Source organism: Somniosus microcephalus, chromosome 6 (genome assembly GCF_052327205.1).
Source record: "Somniosus microcephalus isolate GS21.2 chromosome 6, FLI_Smic_1.0, whole genome shotgun sequence".
In the NCBI taxonomy this organism is placed as follows: domain Eukaryota; kingdom Metazoa; phylum Chordata; class Chondrichthyes; order Squaliformes; family Somniosidae; genus Somniosus; species Somniosus microcephalus.
In genome coordinates this window covers 16682406-16699428 of record NC_140992.1, presented here as the reverse complement: position 1 = coordinate 16699428, position 17023 = coordinate 16682406, and the positions used below count along the sequence as shown (strand labels likewise).

The window sequence follows — 17023 nt, the reverse complement described above, 5'->3', positions numbered from 1 at the left end:
TAACTATCCAGTAGACTATTGAGCCAACAAGCCAGTAGATTATTGACTTAACTAACCAGTAGACTATTGAGCCAACAAACCATTAGATTATTGACCTAACTAACCAGTAGACTATTGCGCCAACAAACCATTAGATTATTGACCTAACTAACCAGTAGACTATTGCGCCAACAAACCAGTAGATTATTGACCTAACCAATGAATAGACTATTGACCTAACTAACCAGTAGATTATTGATCTAACTAACCAGTAGACTATTGCACCAACAAACCATTAGATTATTGACCTAACTAACCAGTTGACTATTGCGCCAAAAAAAAGTAGATTATTGACCTAACTAACCAGTAGACTATTGCGCCAACTAACCAGTAGATTATTGACCTAACTAACCAGTAGACTATTGAGCCAACAAACCAGTAGATTATTGACCTAACTAACCAGTAGACTATTGTGCCAACAAACCATTAAATTATTGACCTAACCAATGAATAGACTATTGACCTAACTAACCAGTAGATTATTGATCTAACTAACCAGTAGACTATTGCACCAGCAAACCATTAGATTATTGACCTAACTAACCAGTAGACTATTGCGCCAACAAACCATTAGATTATTGGCCTAACTAACCAGTAGACTATTGCGCCAACAAACCATTAGATTATTGACCTAACTAACCAGTAGACTATTGCGCCAACAAACCAGTAGATTATTGACCTAACCAACGAATAGACTATTGACCTAACTAACCAGTAGATTATTGATCTAACTAACCAGTAGACTATTGCACCAACAAACCATTAGATTATTGACCTAACTAACCAGTAGACTATTGCGCGAACAAACCAGTAGATTATTGACCTAACTAACCAGTAGACTATTGCGCCAACTAGCCAGTAGATTATTGACCTAACTAACCAGTAGACTATTGAGCCAACAAACCAGTAGATTATTGACCTAACTAACCAGTAGACTATTGCACCAACAAACCATTAAATTATTAACCTAACCAACGAATAGACTATTGACCTAACTAACCAGTAGATTATTGATCTAACTAACCAGTAGACTACTGCACCAACAAACCATTAGATTATTGACCTAACTAACCAGTAGACTATTGCGCCAACAAACCATTAGATTATTGACCTAACTAACCAGTAGACTATTGCACCAACTAACCAGTAGATTATTGACCTAACTAACCAGTAGACTATTGAGCCAACAAACCAGTAGATTATTGACCTAACTAACCAGTGGACTATTGAGCCAACTAACCAGTATATTATTGACCTAACTAACCAGTAGACTATTGAGCCAACCAACCAGTAGATTATTGACCTAACCAACCAGTAGACTATTGAGCGAACCAACCAGTAGAAGTATAACATGAACCTGGTGATGACTGTCCCCTCATTTCTTCCTTACAACTCCCCCTCTCCCTCCTCCAACCTTGTGAGGGAGCTCCTGCTATCTGCCCAACATCTCCCCAAAAACAGGAAGCTCCACACAGTGTGGGGAACTAAAGCTGTGACTTTCTGCTGTGCAGTGCCCTCACTTTCTTCTGGGTTATTTACGGTTGCAAAAAGTGCAGCAAATACTGGCACAAATGAAACTCCCACGGATTCAGTCTCTGTTTCAATAGCAAGCATTCAATAAAAGGACTGTACTTCTCAATTAATACGAAGCCAAAGGTAAAGTGCACACCTTAACCAAAGGCACCTCAAACATCTTGGGGTCAGTTTGGTGCGGAGCGCAGATCAGGAAAAGATGAAAGCCATTTTGGCACTGGGATTTAAACTCAGTGTTCATCTGGATGATTAGTCCAGGCCTCCAGTCCAGTAGCATAAGCACTATGCTACCATACCCTTATTGTCTTCAACATTAGGAGTTATTGCAGTTTGATTGGAATGAGCAGGATTCTCTACTCAGTGTTGATAAAACCAACACTCGTGCCCTTTGCAAGGTGCTGCACCAGACATGGACGTGGTGGAAACCCATTTGAAATCTCCCTCGATTTGTCAAAGTATGATTGACAGACAGGATATGTAGATGAATTATCTGCTCCATGAATTGCATCCCTGGAATAAAAGTTGCAGATAAGTTGATTGCAGATACATTCACATACATTTCCCCGAGAGCATTAGTCTTGGCCCAGTGGTTTAGGGCAGTCCAGCAGCTCAATGAGAAGATGCACTTCAGTTCACTGATGGGCTAGAACCTTATCGAGGAAGAAATTGCCTATTTTGAGCAACTGACCAATTTTAGTTTGAAATTCCTGCCATTCTCACAAATAACAGAAAAGGCTTGGATAACAACCACGTCCACCTTACTGTAGCGAAGGACCCCAGGGGGAGTAGATGCTCAGCAGAACCTCGTGTCAGCCCTGGCTCAGTGGCTACCACTCTTGTCTCTAGGGTCAGGAGGTCAGGAGGTCATCAGTTCAGGTCCCACTCCAGAGACCTGAGCACATAATCTAGGCTGAGGCTCCAGTGCAGTACTGAGGGAGTGCCGCACTGTCGGAGGGGCAGTACTGAGGGAGTGCTGCACTGGCGGAGTGGCAGTACTGAGGGAGTGCTGCACTGGCAGAGGGGCAGTACTGAGGGAGCGCTGCACTGGCGGAGGGGCAGTACTGAGGGAGTGCTGCACTGGCGGAGGGGCAGTACTGAGGGAGCGCTGCACTGTCGGAGGGGCAGTACTGAGGGAGCGCTGCACTGGCGGAGGGGCAGTACTGAGGGAGTGCTGCACTGGCGGAGGGGCAGTACTGAGGGAGTGCTGCACTGGTGGAGGGGCAGTACTGAGGGAGTGCTGCACTGGCGGAGGGGCAGTACTGAGGGAGCGCTGCACTGTTGGAGGGGCAGTACTGAGGGAGTGCTGCACTGGTGGAGGGGCAGTACTGAGGGAGTGCTGCACTGGTGGAGGCTAAGTGTATTGGATGAGATGTTAAAACGCCGACCTTCTCAGGTGGATGGAAACGGTCCCACAGCATTTAAAATGAGCTCAATGACTTCCCGATGGCCCAGCAAGGTTTAGCCAATGAATAGTTGAGACGCACAGTCCAGGAGAGTCCCAGTTTTGATATGTTGGTCTCTGTCAAGTTAGCAGATCTCAGTCGAGACAGTAGCAGAGGTGTAACAATTGTCCTCAGTACCTCTCCCCGCCCCCCCTGGGGTTAGGGAGATGAAAATTAGCCAGAGATTCTGTTTCTCTTTGCTATCCAGTGACCCCCTCCCCACCCCATTGGTGGAAGTGGATGGCAGATGAGGACAGTATTGGTTATGGAGGCTCCTGCAGATGACTGTTCTGCTGGCACTCACTGTCAATGCTCACGTGTAATTAATGGCCACTTGACTGATGCACTGAAGGGTGGCTGGCATCTGTGCACTTGTGCCCTGTGGACTTGCCTTTAGGAGAGAAGTTGGAAAACTGGCATTCAGGTGTGACCCAGTGTGGGAATTGTCAGTTCTAATCAGGGATACGGAGCAAAGGCAGGTAAATGGAGTCAAGGTGCAGATCAGCCATAATGTAATTCAATGGCAGAAGAGGCCCGAGGGGCTGAATGGCTTCCTCCTGTTCCGATGTCCCCACAGTCCCCAAAATGAAAGCTCTATGACTGTTAGTACTCGCAAAAACAACTTGGGGGAAAAATTTGGTATCGCCCCATTTGGGGCGCCATTATCGGCCGTGCGCAAAGTTTAGCGCCTGGTGCCAATTATCGCCTCCGACAGCAGTTTGGGTGGAGGTAAGGAATAATAAGGGGAAAAAAACACTAGTGGGCGTAGTCTATAGGCCTCCGAACAGTTGCAACTCTGTTGGACGGAGTATCAATCAGGAAATAGTTGAGGCTTGTAATAAGGGAGCATCTATAATTATGGGGGATTTTAACTATAATATGAATTGGACAAATCAAATTGGGCAGGGCTGCCTTGAGGATGAGTTCATTGAGTGTATTAGGGATGGGTTTCTTGAGCAGTATGTAACTGAACCGATCAGGGGGCAAGCAACCTTAGATCTGGTCCTGTGTAACGAGACAGGATTAATTAAAAATGTCCTAGTAAAGGATCTCCTTGAAATGAGTGACCAAAGCATGGTTGAATTCCATATTCAATTAGAGGGTGAGAAGGTTGGATCTCAAACAAGCGTGCTAAGCTTGAATAAAGGAGACTATGAAGGTATGAGAGCGGAATTGAGTAGAGTGGATTGGGAAAATAGATTAAAGGGTAAGACGATACATGATCAGTGGTGTACATTTAAGGAGTTATTTTACAACTTCCAAAAAATATATATTTCACTGAGAAGAAAAGGGTGTAAAAGAAAAGACAGCCATCCGTGGCTAAGTAAAGAAATTAAGGATAGTATACGACTAAAAACAAGGGCATATAAGGTAGCCAAATCTAGTGGGAGGTTAGAGGATTGGGAAAACTTTAAAAGACAGCAAAAAATAACAAAAAGATTGATTAAGAAAGGGAAGATAGATTATGAAAGTAAATTAGCAAAAAATATAAAAACAGATAGTAAGAGTTTTTATAGTTATATAAAAAGAAAAAGGGTGGCTAAAGTAAATGTTGGTCCCTTAGAGGATGAGACCGGGAAATTAATGGTGGGAAATATGGAGATGGCAAAAACACTGAATGAATATTTTGTATCAGTCTTTACAGTAGAAGACACTAAGAATATCCCAACACTGGACAAACAGGGGGCTACAGGGGGGGAGGAGCTAAACACGATCAAAATCACTAAGGAAGTGGTACTCAATAAAATAATGGGACTCAAGGCGGATAAATCACCTGGACCTGATGGCTTACATCCTAGGGTCTTGAGGGAAGTGGCGTTAGGGATTGTGGATGCATTGGTAATAATTTTCCAAAACTCCCTGGACTCAGCAAAGGTCCCAGCAGACTGGAAAACTGCTAATGTAACGCCCTTATTTAAAAAGGGCAGTAGACAGAAGGCTGGAAACTATAGACCGGTTAGCCTAACATCTGTGGTAGGTAAAATATTGGAGTCCATTATTAAGGAGACAGTAACAGGACATTTGGATAATCATAATTTAATAGGACAAAGTCAGCATGGTTTTATGAAGGGGAAGTCATGTTTGACAAATTTGCTGGAATTCTTTGAGGAAGTAACATATAGGGTGGATAAAGGGGAACCAGTGAACGTAGTGTATTTAGACTTCCAAAAGGCATTTGACAAGGTGCCACACAAAAGATTATTGCTTAAGATAAAAAATCACGGGATTGGGGGTAATATTCTGGCATGGATAGAGGATTGGCTATCTAACAGAAGGCAGAGAGTTGGGATAAATGGTTCATTCTCAGACTGGCAATCAGTAACTAGTGGTGTTCCGCAGGGGTCAGTGCTGGGTCCCCAACTCTTTACAATCTATATTAACGATTTGGAGGAGGGGACCAAGTGTAACATATCAATGTTTGCAGATGATACTAAGATGGGAGGGAAAGTAGTGAGTGAGGAGGACATGAAAAACCTGCAAGGGGACATAGACAGGCTAAGTAAGTGGGCAGAGATTTGGCAGATGGAATACAATACTGGAAAGTGTGAGGTTATGCACTTTGGCAGGAAAAATCGTAGAGCAAGTTATTATCTTAATGGCAAGAAACTGGAAAGTACTGAAGTACAAAGGGATCTGGGGGTCCTGGTGCACGAAACTCAAAAGGTTAGTATGCAGGTGCAGCAAGTGACTAAGAAGGCCAATGAAATGTTGGCTTTCATTGCTAGGGGGATAGAATATAAAAATAGGGAGGTATTGCTTCAGTTGTACAAGGTATTGGTGAGACCGCACCTGGAATACTGCATACAGTTTTGGTGTCCATACTTAAGAAAAGACATACTTGCTCTCGAGTCAGTACAAAGAAGGTTCACTCGGTTAATCCCGGGGATGAGGGGATGGACATATGAGGAGAGGTTGAGTAGATTGGGACTCTACTCATTGGAGTTCAGAAGAATGAGAGGCGATCTTATTGAAACATATAAGATTGTGAAGGAGTTGGATCGGGTGGATGCGGGGAGGATGTTCCCGATGATGGGTGAAACTAGAGCTAGGGGGCATACTCTTAGAATAAGGGGCTGCTCTTTCAAAACTGAGATGAGGAGGAACTACTTCACTCAGAGGGTGGTAGGTCCATGGAATATGCTGCCCTAAAAAGCTGTAGAAGCTACATCATTACATAAATTTAAAACAGAAATAGACAGTTTCGTAGAAGTAAAGGGAATAAAGGGTTATGGGGAGCGGGCAGGAATTTGGACATGAGTCTAGGTTCAGATCGGTCATGGCCCTGTGGGTAGCGGAGCGGGCCCAGGGGCCGTGTAGCCTGATCCTGCTCCTATTTCTTGTGTCTAATTCTGTTAGATTCAGGAGATGGTTCTGTGATAGTAGATTGGCGGTTAGGATCAGATCAGCCATGATCTTATTGAATGGCGGAGCAGGCTCGAGGGGCCGATTGGCCTACTCCTGCTCCTATTTCTTATGTTCTTATGTTCTCAAACTTGGCTTTTATCACTCCTGGAGGTGATTGGAGCGCTAAATCAGGTGCTTCACACCTGTCTTAAGGCGCAAAGGCCGAGGAGTGAGGCGCTACCTCAGAGCGCTGGCGAAGCAAGGAAGGGCAAATCAAAATGAACCTGCAAAGTGCTGCTCAGTACTCAAAACTCCTTCACACAGTGTTGAATCTCTCCAGAAGTCTCTCTCTCTCTCTCTCTCTCAATGCGTGGTGCAAAAATGTCACCGACAAAAAAAGGCAGGAAGCGGTCACCTTTAAATCGCGCTCCCCCAGTCCCTTTCTGACAGCATAACGCTCCCCTCAACCTGTCATTGCTAGCGCAGGCGGTAAGGCAGGGGGCGCCACCCAATATCCGGTCCGGGGCGCTAACGGGGTGTTGCGCACTCGACTGACGTCACAATCTGCTGGCGCAGGAGATCGTGGCAGTAGTGTTTAGCGCTGCCGCAAAATGTCGAGTTAATTTTGCGAACGGCGCAAACATCGCCGCGCCCGGGCGCTAGTTGCTTTGTGCCCCATTAGCGCCCTCTTAAGGCGCTAACGGGAGGCGCAAACAACTGAATTTTTCCCCCCTTGTGTTTATACAGCGCTTTTAACATAATAAAGTGTCCCAGGGCGCTTCACAGGAGTGTTATCAGACAAATTTTGACACCGAGCCACCAATGTTCCAGCTAAGCTCCGCGGCCACTGGCTTTTAAATGGGAGAAACCGTGCATGATCGAAAATTTGAATGGGCCGCATAGCAACTTAAAGGGACCGCGCACAGAAAAAATTAATTAAAGGGAGCATTGCGAGCCGCGTATGGAGACATTAGGTCAGGTAACCAAAAGCTTGAACAAAGAGGTGGGTTTTAAGGAGCATCTTAAAGGAGGAGAGAGAAGCGGAGAGGTTTAGGGAGGGAATTCCAGAGCTTAGGGCCTCGGCAGCTGAAGGCACGGCCGCCAATGGCGGAGTGATGGAAATCAGGGATGGGCAAGAAGCCTTGAGTTAAATGTTCACTTTTCCTCCTTCACAAACATATTCTGCACCCCTGAGGCTGGAGCAATGGAGATTGTACTCCAGCCTCCGTAAAAAAAGTAGAAAATTTATTAACTTCCCCATTCACCCACCCCCAACAATGTTGGAAAGTTCACGTTAAAGAAAGAAAGACTTGCATTTATATGGCACCATTCATGGCCTCAGGAAGTCTCAAAGTGTTTTACAGCCACTCAGATACTTTTGAAGTGTGGACACTAGATTTTGTGCTCAAGTCTCTGGAGTGGGACTTGAACCCATGACCTTCTGACTCAAGATCAGAGTGCTAGCCACTGAGCCACAGCTGGCACCTTGTGCCCGGATCTAAGTCAAGTTGGCAGCAGCGGGGCTTCGACGGGCCTCAGTGTTTCAGGGTGAGGGAGAGGGAAAGGTATCAGCCAGACCATGATTAGGGTTGGTTGTGATGCCTCCTCCATCAATTGTATTGTGTACAGGTCTACAGTCTAGGCTCACCTATGAAGAACGGCGACTTAACCAAAGCTCGGGGGCTGCGGGGGGCGGGTGGGGGAGTGGGGGGGTGGGGGGGGGGTTGCTGGCGACCATGGAACCCCCAGCTCTGCTGCCCGTATCCTAATTTGCATCCAGTCCCGTTACACTTCACCCCTGTGCTCGCTGACCTACACTGGCTCCCGGTTAAGCAATGCCTCGATTTTAAAATTCTCATACTTGTTTTCAAATCCCTCCATGGCCTCGCCCCTCCCTATCACTGTAACGTCCTCCAGCCCCACAACCCTCCGAGATCTCTGTGGTCCTCCAATTCTGGCTTCTTAAGCATCCCCGATTTTAATCGCTCCACCATTGGCGGCCGTGCCTTCTGTTGCCTAGGCCCTAAGCTCTGGAATTCCCTCCCTAAACCTCTCCGCCTCTCCACCTCTCTCTCCTCCTTTAAGACGCTCCTTGAAACCTACCTCTTTGACTAAGCTTTTGACCACCTGCCCTAATAGCCCCTTATGTGGCTTGGTGTCAAATTTTGTTTGATAACACTGCTGTGATTGGGACATTTTATTACATTAAAGGAGCTATATAAATGCAAGCTCTTGTTCTTGTTATTGAGGTAGAATCAGAACCTGCAAGAGAGGAGGCAAGGATAACTGGATTTAAGAAGCGGAGCCAGGATTCTCCTCTGATTTAGAGGAAGGAGACTCCTTAGCAGTCGGGTCCCTGCAGAAACCAGAATAGAGCCAGAAGGTTGCGGACTTTAGCCAAAACCAGCGCTATTGCAAGACACAATTGGCAGAGCTGGCAGGATCCCAACAGGAAAGCACGTTCAAAAAGCTGATTAGAAAGTGAATCTAAATAGGTGGATCCGGTGAGTCAGCCAAGCTCCATTTTTAAACCCTGGACAGAATTTCCGTGCAGTGATATGACACCACCGGCTGCTGATCTTTGACCCTGTGCCCGAGAGTCATTTTTACCCGTCGGGTAAGATGGCTGCCTGAATGCTGGTAACACGCTGCATCGTTCAGTCAGGCCTTACCTCTTCATTCACATTAGGTAAGACAGAAACAGAAAGAAAGAGCTTGCCTTTATACAGCGCCTTTCATGACCTCAGGACCTCCCAAACCACTTTACAGCCAATGAAGTACTTTTTTAAGCGTAGTCATTGTCGTAATGTAAGAAACATGGCAGCCAATTTGCACACGGCACGCTCCCACAAACAGCAGATTATCTGTTTTTATAGTGATGTTGGTGAGGGATAAATATTGTTCAGGACACCAGGGGAGAACTCCCCCTGCTCTTCTTCAAAACAGTGCTGTGGGATCTTTTATGGAGCCGAGCTACCATCGCAAAAACAATCCCGATTAGGGATAATGCTAGCAGTGGTCTGTCTGGGGGAACATTTTGCCCCCCAGTGAAAATTCTGCAGCCAAGTTCTCATTTTCAAAAATGCTGCTGTTCGGTCTGCTCCATTGTATCCGTGACAATGCCCAATCACCTGAAAGGTGAGGGAGCTTACATCTGCACCCTCAGTCACCTTGCACTGTGTCCTAATTTAGTCATGTTTAACATAGAAACATAGAATATAGGAGCTAGAGTAGGCCATTCGGCCCCTCGAGCCTGTCCCGCCATTTAATGAGATCATGGCTGATCATCCAAATTCAGTACCCTGTCCCTGCCTTCTCCCCATATCCCTTGATCCCTTTAGCCTTAAGAAATATATCCAACTCCTTCTTGAATATATATAATGAATTGGCCTCCACTGCCTTCTGTGGTAGAGAATTCCACAGGTTCACCACTCTCTGGGTGAAGACGTTCCTCCTCATCTTAGTCCTAAATGGCTTACCCCTTATCTTTAGACTGTGACCCCTGGTTCTGGACTCCCCCGCCATCGGGAACATCCTTCCTGCATCAAGCCTGTCTAGTCCTGTTAGAATTTTGTAAGTTTCAATGAGATCCCCTCTCATTCTTCTAAACTCCAGCGAGTATAAGCCCAATCGACCCAATTGTTTAATTGTCAGAATAACGACCAGGAAACTACAGAACTCGAGCCAGGGGCCAGGGGCCATCCAAAGGGAGATGAGTCATTTCCTTTCCAAAGGATTTCTCATCAGAGTCTGTTAGGAACTCCGATATAGAGTTTGGCTTGAGCCTGACTTCCAGCAATTGTCCCCATCCCTTCGGAATGGAATTCTAGGATCATTTTTGACTTGCTAGTTGTAAAATAAAGAAGGAACTTGCATTTATACAGCACCTTTCACGATATCCCAAAGCCCTTTATAGCCAATGAACTGCTTTTGAAGCCCAGTCACTGTTGTAATGTCAGAAACACAGCAGCCATAACCAGCAATGTGATAATGACCAGATAATCTGCTTTAGTGATACGCATTGGCCAGGACAACGGGGAGAACTTCCCCGCTCTTACTTTAAAATAATGCCATGGAATCGTTTACATTCACCTGAGAGGGCAGAAGGATCCTTGATTTAAGGTCTTATCTGAACAACAGCATCTCCAACAGTGCAGCACTCTCTCAGTACTGCACTGAAGTGACAGTCTTAGATCTTTTTTGTGCCCTAACTTACTGGGGTGGGACTTGAACCCACAACCTACTAATGTAGAGGCAAGAGGTGCGCCCCACTGAGCCACCGCTGATAACAAGGCTGGCGGAAAGAACCCTGGTATGATCTCCAGTCAGTACTAAGAGCTAATCTCATGTGCCATGTGCAGTGCTTCAAAGTCAGCTGGACTTATCATCATTCTTAACTCCCTATTGGGACCAGATTGTCAGTTAGCCTCATCGCTACCCTAAAACCAGTGACAAACTGTCAAAAAGACTTCAAGTTCTCCTTTGCACGAGAGAATTTAAGCTTGGAGGACATGTACAATAAATTGTAGAGTAATGTACATGTATAATAATCAGATTACAAAAGTTATGTGTCCTTATGTTAGAAAGCATCATCTCCAGGATGTCCCCCAGAGTGTTTAGAATTGTGAAGCATTGTACTTAGAAACATAGAGCAGGAGTAGGCCATTCGGCCCTTCGAGCCTGCCCCGCCATTCAACGAGATCATGGCTGATCATCCAAACCCTAGCACCCGGTCCCTACACCGACAGCCATCCCACCCAAGCCCTATCCCCGTAACCCCGTATATTTAATCCCCCCTAACACTAAGGGCCAATTTTTTTTTATCATGGCCAATCAACCTAACCCGCACATCTTTGGACCGTGGGAGGAAACCGGAGCACCCGGAGGAAACCCACGCAAACACGGGCAGAATGTGCAAACTCCACACAGACAGTCACCCGAGGCCGGATTTGAACCCGGGTCCCTGGCGCTGTGAGGCAACAGTGCTAACCACTATGCCACTACTGCTTGGGGGAAACTTTGAGGAAGCCACGCTGTCATTTGAAGTAAAGTTAGTCAATGAGTATAGTATGAGGAGAAATATCTTCACTCAGAGGGTTGTGAATCTTTGGAATTCTCTCCCCCACAGGGCCATGGATGCTCAGTCGATGAGTATATTCAAGACTGAGATCGATAGATTTTTGGGCACTCAGGGATTCAAAGGACTTGGGGATAGGACGGGAAAGTGTTGAGGTAGAAGATCAGCCATGATCTTATTGAAATGGGGGAGCAGGCTTGAGGGATTGTATGGCCTATTCCTGCTCCTATTTCTTATGTTCCCTCACACACATACAGTGCAACCCTCCCCCTAGCATGTTCGTGCAGTAATGTGTCGCACCATGAGCTGCCGGGATGTAAGCTTTCCCCGGTGATTCCTCGCACACACTAAGTGCCCATTCTCAGCCGTTGCAAGGCACTGAGGAAAGGTGAGGCCTTTCCTCAAAGGGCAGGAGGCAGCGTCAGAGGCTGAGTCACCCTGGACTTCTCTCCCTAGCTGACTGCAGAACTGCATTGAAATGGGGCTAGAAACCAGGCTGCTCCTGGGTTCGGGAGTGGACCGTTAGGAAGAGGGCTGGACCAACAAAAACAAAAGCTAAATTGAAAACCAAATGATAATTTCACCCTCCCGATTAATCAGGAATTGCATAATAGAGTAATAATGATTCTTGCCAACGTACACAAATGATATGCCTTTCTTATTATTAGATCTTATTCCAAAAAATATAAGGCCAGTTATACACTGTACTGTAAATCTCAAATTACTAAGGTTTAGAAACATAGAAACATAGAAACATAGAAGATAGGGGCAGGAGTTGGCCCTTCGGCCCCTCAAGCCTGCTCCGCCATTCAATGAGATCATGGCTGATCATCCAAATTCAGTTCCCTGTCCCTGCCTTCTCCCCATATCCCTTGATCCCTTTAGCCTTAAGAAATATATCCAACTCTTTCTTGAATATATTTAATGAACTGGCCTCCACCGCCCTCTGTGTCACAAGTGAATAAAAAGCCTATTTTAGAATAGAATTTGCATTTATATAATTCAGAAAAGTCCCAAATGACTCTTATTACAGTGACTGTTGTCACACAGGCAGATGCAGCAGCTATCTTGTACATAGCAAGGTCCCACAACCAGCTATGAGATGAATGACCAGTTAATCTCTTATTGGCGGTGTTGGTTAAGGAGGAATGTTGGCCAGGACATCAAGAGAACTCCCTGCTCTTCTTTCAGTAGTGCCATGGGATCTTTTACAGTCACCTGAACAGACAGATCTGATTTAAACATCTGATCTAAAGGATGAAAATCACTGACACAGCATTGCTCCCTCAGTAGTGCGCTTGAGTATGACCCTAAAGTGCTTGAACCCACAACCCTTTGATTCAACAACAACAACTTGTATTTATATAGTGCCTTTAACATAGTAAAAAGTCCCAAGGTGCTTCACAGGAGCGTCATCAAACAGAATTTGACACCAGGCCACATAAGGAGAAAATGAACACAGGTGACCAAAAGCTTGATCAAAGAGGTAAGTTTTAAGGAGGGCCTTAAAGGAGGAGAGAGAGGTAAAGAGGCGGAGAGGTTTAGGGAGGGAATTCCAGAGCTTAGGGCCCAGGTAGCTGAAGGCACGGCTGCCAATGGTGGAGTGATTAAAATCGGGGATGCGCAAGAGGCCAGTATTGGAGGGATGCAGCGATCTCGGAGGATTTAGGGCTGGAGGAGGTTTAAGAGGCAAGAGGCCAACACCGAGTCAAGTTGATCAAGATTTTACTGTATTGCCCAGATGTTATAAGGAAAATATTTTGAAGGAGAGCAGTGGGACTTGAAGAGTGGCCAATATAACACCTGATGTAACAAAAGAGTCTCACACATCAAGGAACTTTAAAGTAAGCTTTAAGCAACTTATAATTAAACTATATACAAGAGCGATCTTCACCATGCCTCTAGGTGAAGCCCTCTTACCATACTGAGCAGTACAGTATTTATACTAGTCCAAACACAGGAAGTGACATATGCACAGGAAGTGATGTATGCACAGAGTTCACAGTTCACAGTTCACAGGAAGTGATGTGCACATAACTTCCCGGAAGTTATTATTATTATCACAACACCTTTGCCCCAGAAGAGAGAGAAGGATAAATTGGGCAATTATGGACCAGTTAGTTTAACATCAATTGTGGGCAAGCTCTTAATTCAAGATAAAATTAGCAAGTATTTAGAAATGCATGGGTTAATCAAGAACAGCCAGCATGGATTTGTTAAAGAGAAGTCATGTTTAACAAATTTAATGAAGTTTTTTGAAGAAGCAACTGATTGGATTGATAAAGTGAATACAGTAGATGTGGTGTATGTGGATTTTCAGAAGCAGTTTGCTAAAGTGCTTCACATGGGACTTGTTAGTAAAATTCAGGCGTACTGTATAAGAGGAAATGTAGCAACATAGATAGAAAGTTGGTTGATGGACAGGAATCTAAGAGTTCTGGTTAATGGGTGTTGCTAAGACTGCATTAGGGTTGCCCAGGAATCTGCGCTGGGACCACTTTTGTCCTCGGAATTGAGCACAAGGGACACAATCTCAAAGTTTGCTGATAGCACCAAAGTAGAAAAATTGGCAAACAGCAAGGCAGAGGGCGAAAGACTTCAGGAAAACATAAGCTGGTTAGTGGAGCGGGCACACAGGTGGAATACATATTGGGAGGAAAAACAAGGAATGGGATCATACACTCAATGGAAAGACACTGAAGGGTGTGGATGGAGAGACACAGGGGTACAAATTAATGGGTTTAGGAATTGGTACACGGCGGCCGAAACAATCCCTGCGCCAGAATGGTTAGGCCCAAGGCGCACCCAATATTGGGCCACGGGCCTCTTTTACACGAGACAGGCGAATCGGATTTGACATTCAACACAGTTTCATCACCAGTAGATAGGGTTACCAACGCTGGTCGGACATATTCCTGGAGGCTTCATTGCAGGGCGGGCTTAACAAGGCCAATCAGGGGACGTCGCTGGGGGCGGGACTAGAACCCGGAAGCCAGCAGGCCCGCCCCCAACGTGTCTCGGTGAGTAAAATCCAGCCTGTAGTGTCCGTACCATTACCCCAGCTGAGATCAGCTGCTTAGTATAGTCCAGGGACCTTTCTGTCAGCCTTAGTGCGAGTTGTGGCTCAGTGAGTAGCACTCTCGCCTATGAGCCCAAAGGCTGTGGGTTCAGAGTCCCACTCCAGAGACTTGAGCACAAAATCTAGGCTGGCATTCCCCAGTGCAGTACTGAGGGAGTGCTGCACTGTCGGAGGTGCCGTCTTTCAGATGAGACGTTAAACCGAGGCCCCGTCTGCTCTCTCAGGTGGAGGTAAAGGATCCCATGGCACTATTTCGAAGAAGAGCAGGGGAGTTATTCCCGGTGTCCTGGCCAATATTTATCCCTCAATCAATATCACTAAAAAAACAGATGATCTGGTCATTGTCACAGTGCTTTTTGTGGGAGCTTGCTGTGCGCAAATTGGCTGCCGCGTTTCCTACATTACAGCAGCGACTACACTTCAAAAAGTACTTCATTGGCTGTAAAGCACATTGGGACGTCCTGAGGTGGTGAAAGGTGGTGTATAAATCCAAGTCTTTCTTTCTGATCTGTGCAGTGGACTTCCTCACTGGGAAATACATTGGGGGAGGAACCCGTGCATCTGGGTCCATGAAACAAATTGAATATTTAATTGGGCCAAATGGCCTGTTTCTGTGCTGTACGTTCCATGTAATATTAGGAATGGTACCCACTTATTCCCAGAGGCCACTTAAATAGAAAAGCAAAGTACTGCGGATGCTGGAAATCTGAAATAAAAACAGAAAATGCTGGAAATACTCAGCAGGCCAGGGCAGCATCTGTGGAGAGAGAAACAGAGTCAACGTTACAGGCCCGTGACTTTTCATCAGAGCGTCCACGGTGCAGAGGAGTAGGCATCTATGCCCTGGTAGGCTGCATCCAACGATAGTGCGAGTTCAGAGGCCTTGTTGAGGTCGAGGTTACTCTGCTCCAACAGTCGCTGTCGGGTGTAATTGGATCTGTGGCCCGCTACAAAAGCGTCCCGGATAAGTTCCTCTGTGTACACGGCGGCCTTTACATCCTTACAACCACAGGCCCGGCCAAGCACAGACAGTGCCTGAAGGTATTCCATGGTTGATTCCCCAGGTTGTTGTTTACGACTCCCCAGAAGGTGCCTGGCGTACGCTTCGTTCACTGGGCGCGTGTACTGGTCCTTGAGGAGCTTGATAGCGTCCGCGTACGAGGTCGCGTCTTGGATGACCGAGTACACTCGGTGGTTCACTTTGGAGGTCAGGACATCCAGTTTGTCCTCGTCCGATTTGATTGCTTCGGAGGCGGTCAGGAATTTTTCGAAACACTTAAGCCAGTGAGTAAACTTGGTGGATGAGTCCGCCTCCCGATGATCTAAGTCCAGGCATGCTGGTGTGAGGATCTTCTCCATTATAAAAATGTTGTTAATAAAATTGATGCGCTATCAATTACTCATAAAAGACTGAGAGTTAGAAGAGTAACTAAAGGCTTTTATTAACAACAGAATGGAGGTCTGCCTCGAGTGGTCGACCGGTCCAGGATACAAAGGGCTGGGGAGCAGTCACCTTTATACTAGGACCTGTGGGAGGAGTCAGCCGAGGCATGTCCAGGCATGTACACAGTGGAATACAAACAGGACAAACAGGAATACAAACAATGGTTTACCACAGTATTTCCGACATTTTCTGTTTTCATGCCATTTAAATAGGTTATTTACTAAAGCAATTCATTGTTGATAGATCCTGTTGGCAGGATTAAGGTTTACGGAACCAACTTTGGGTGGTTGGAGTTAAGATACAGATCAGCCATGATCTGATTGAATGGCGGAACAGGCTGGAGGGGTTGAACGGCCTCCTCCTGTTCCTACGATTTACAGCGTGGAAATTTCCAGTCCAGTTCCTGTGTTCCGCAATGGAGCCTTGTACTCCTGTGTGGATGAGTCAAGTATAACTCATAAGAAGGGACATTTTGGTTTCATGAGCGATATTCGAAAGTTAAACACGATGCCATTTATTCAGATGAGTTGGCAGCTTGCCTTGCTCTTTGTCACTCCGAACAGATCTCTGACCTTGACAGCCCCGGGAAACATAGAAACATAGAAGATAGGAGCAGGAGTAGGCCATTCGGCCCCTCGAGCCTGCTCCGCTATTCACTGCAATCATGGCTGATCATCCAAATTCAGTACCCTGTCCCTGCTTTCTCCCCATATCCCTTGATCCCTTTAGCCTTAAGAAATATATCTACCTCCTTCTTGAATATATTTAATGAATTGGCCTCAACTGCCTTCTGTGGTAGAGAATTCCACAGGTTCACCACTCTCTGGGTGAAGAAATTCCTCCTCATCTCAGTCCTAAATGGCTTACCCCTTATCCTTAGACTGTGACCCCTGGTTCTGGACTCCCCGACCATCGGGAACATCCTTCCTGCATCTAGTCTGTCTAGTCCTATCAGAATTTTATAAGTTTCAATGAGATCCCCTCTCATTCTTCTAAACTCTAGCGAATATAAGCCTAATCGACTCAATCTCTCTTCATACGTGGTGATGTAATAAAACTCACTA

At 45.9% G+C, this 17023-nt stretch overlaps 1 protein-coding gene across 20 annotated transcripts in view; it reads left to right on the top strand.

Moving 5' to 3' along the window:
* LOC147115496 (muscleblind-like protein 1) overlaps positions 1-17023 on the top strand; it is a 743720-nt gene that overhangs the window by 632137 nt on the left and 94560 nt on the right. The gene's annotated exons all lie outside the window — the stretch shown is intronic.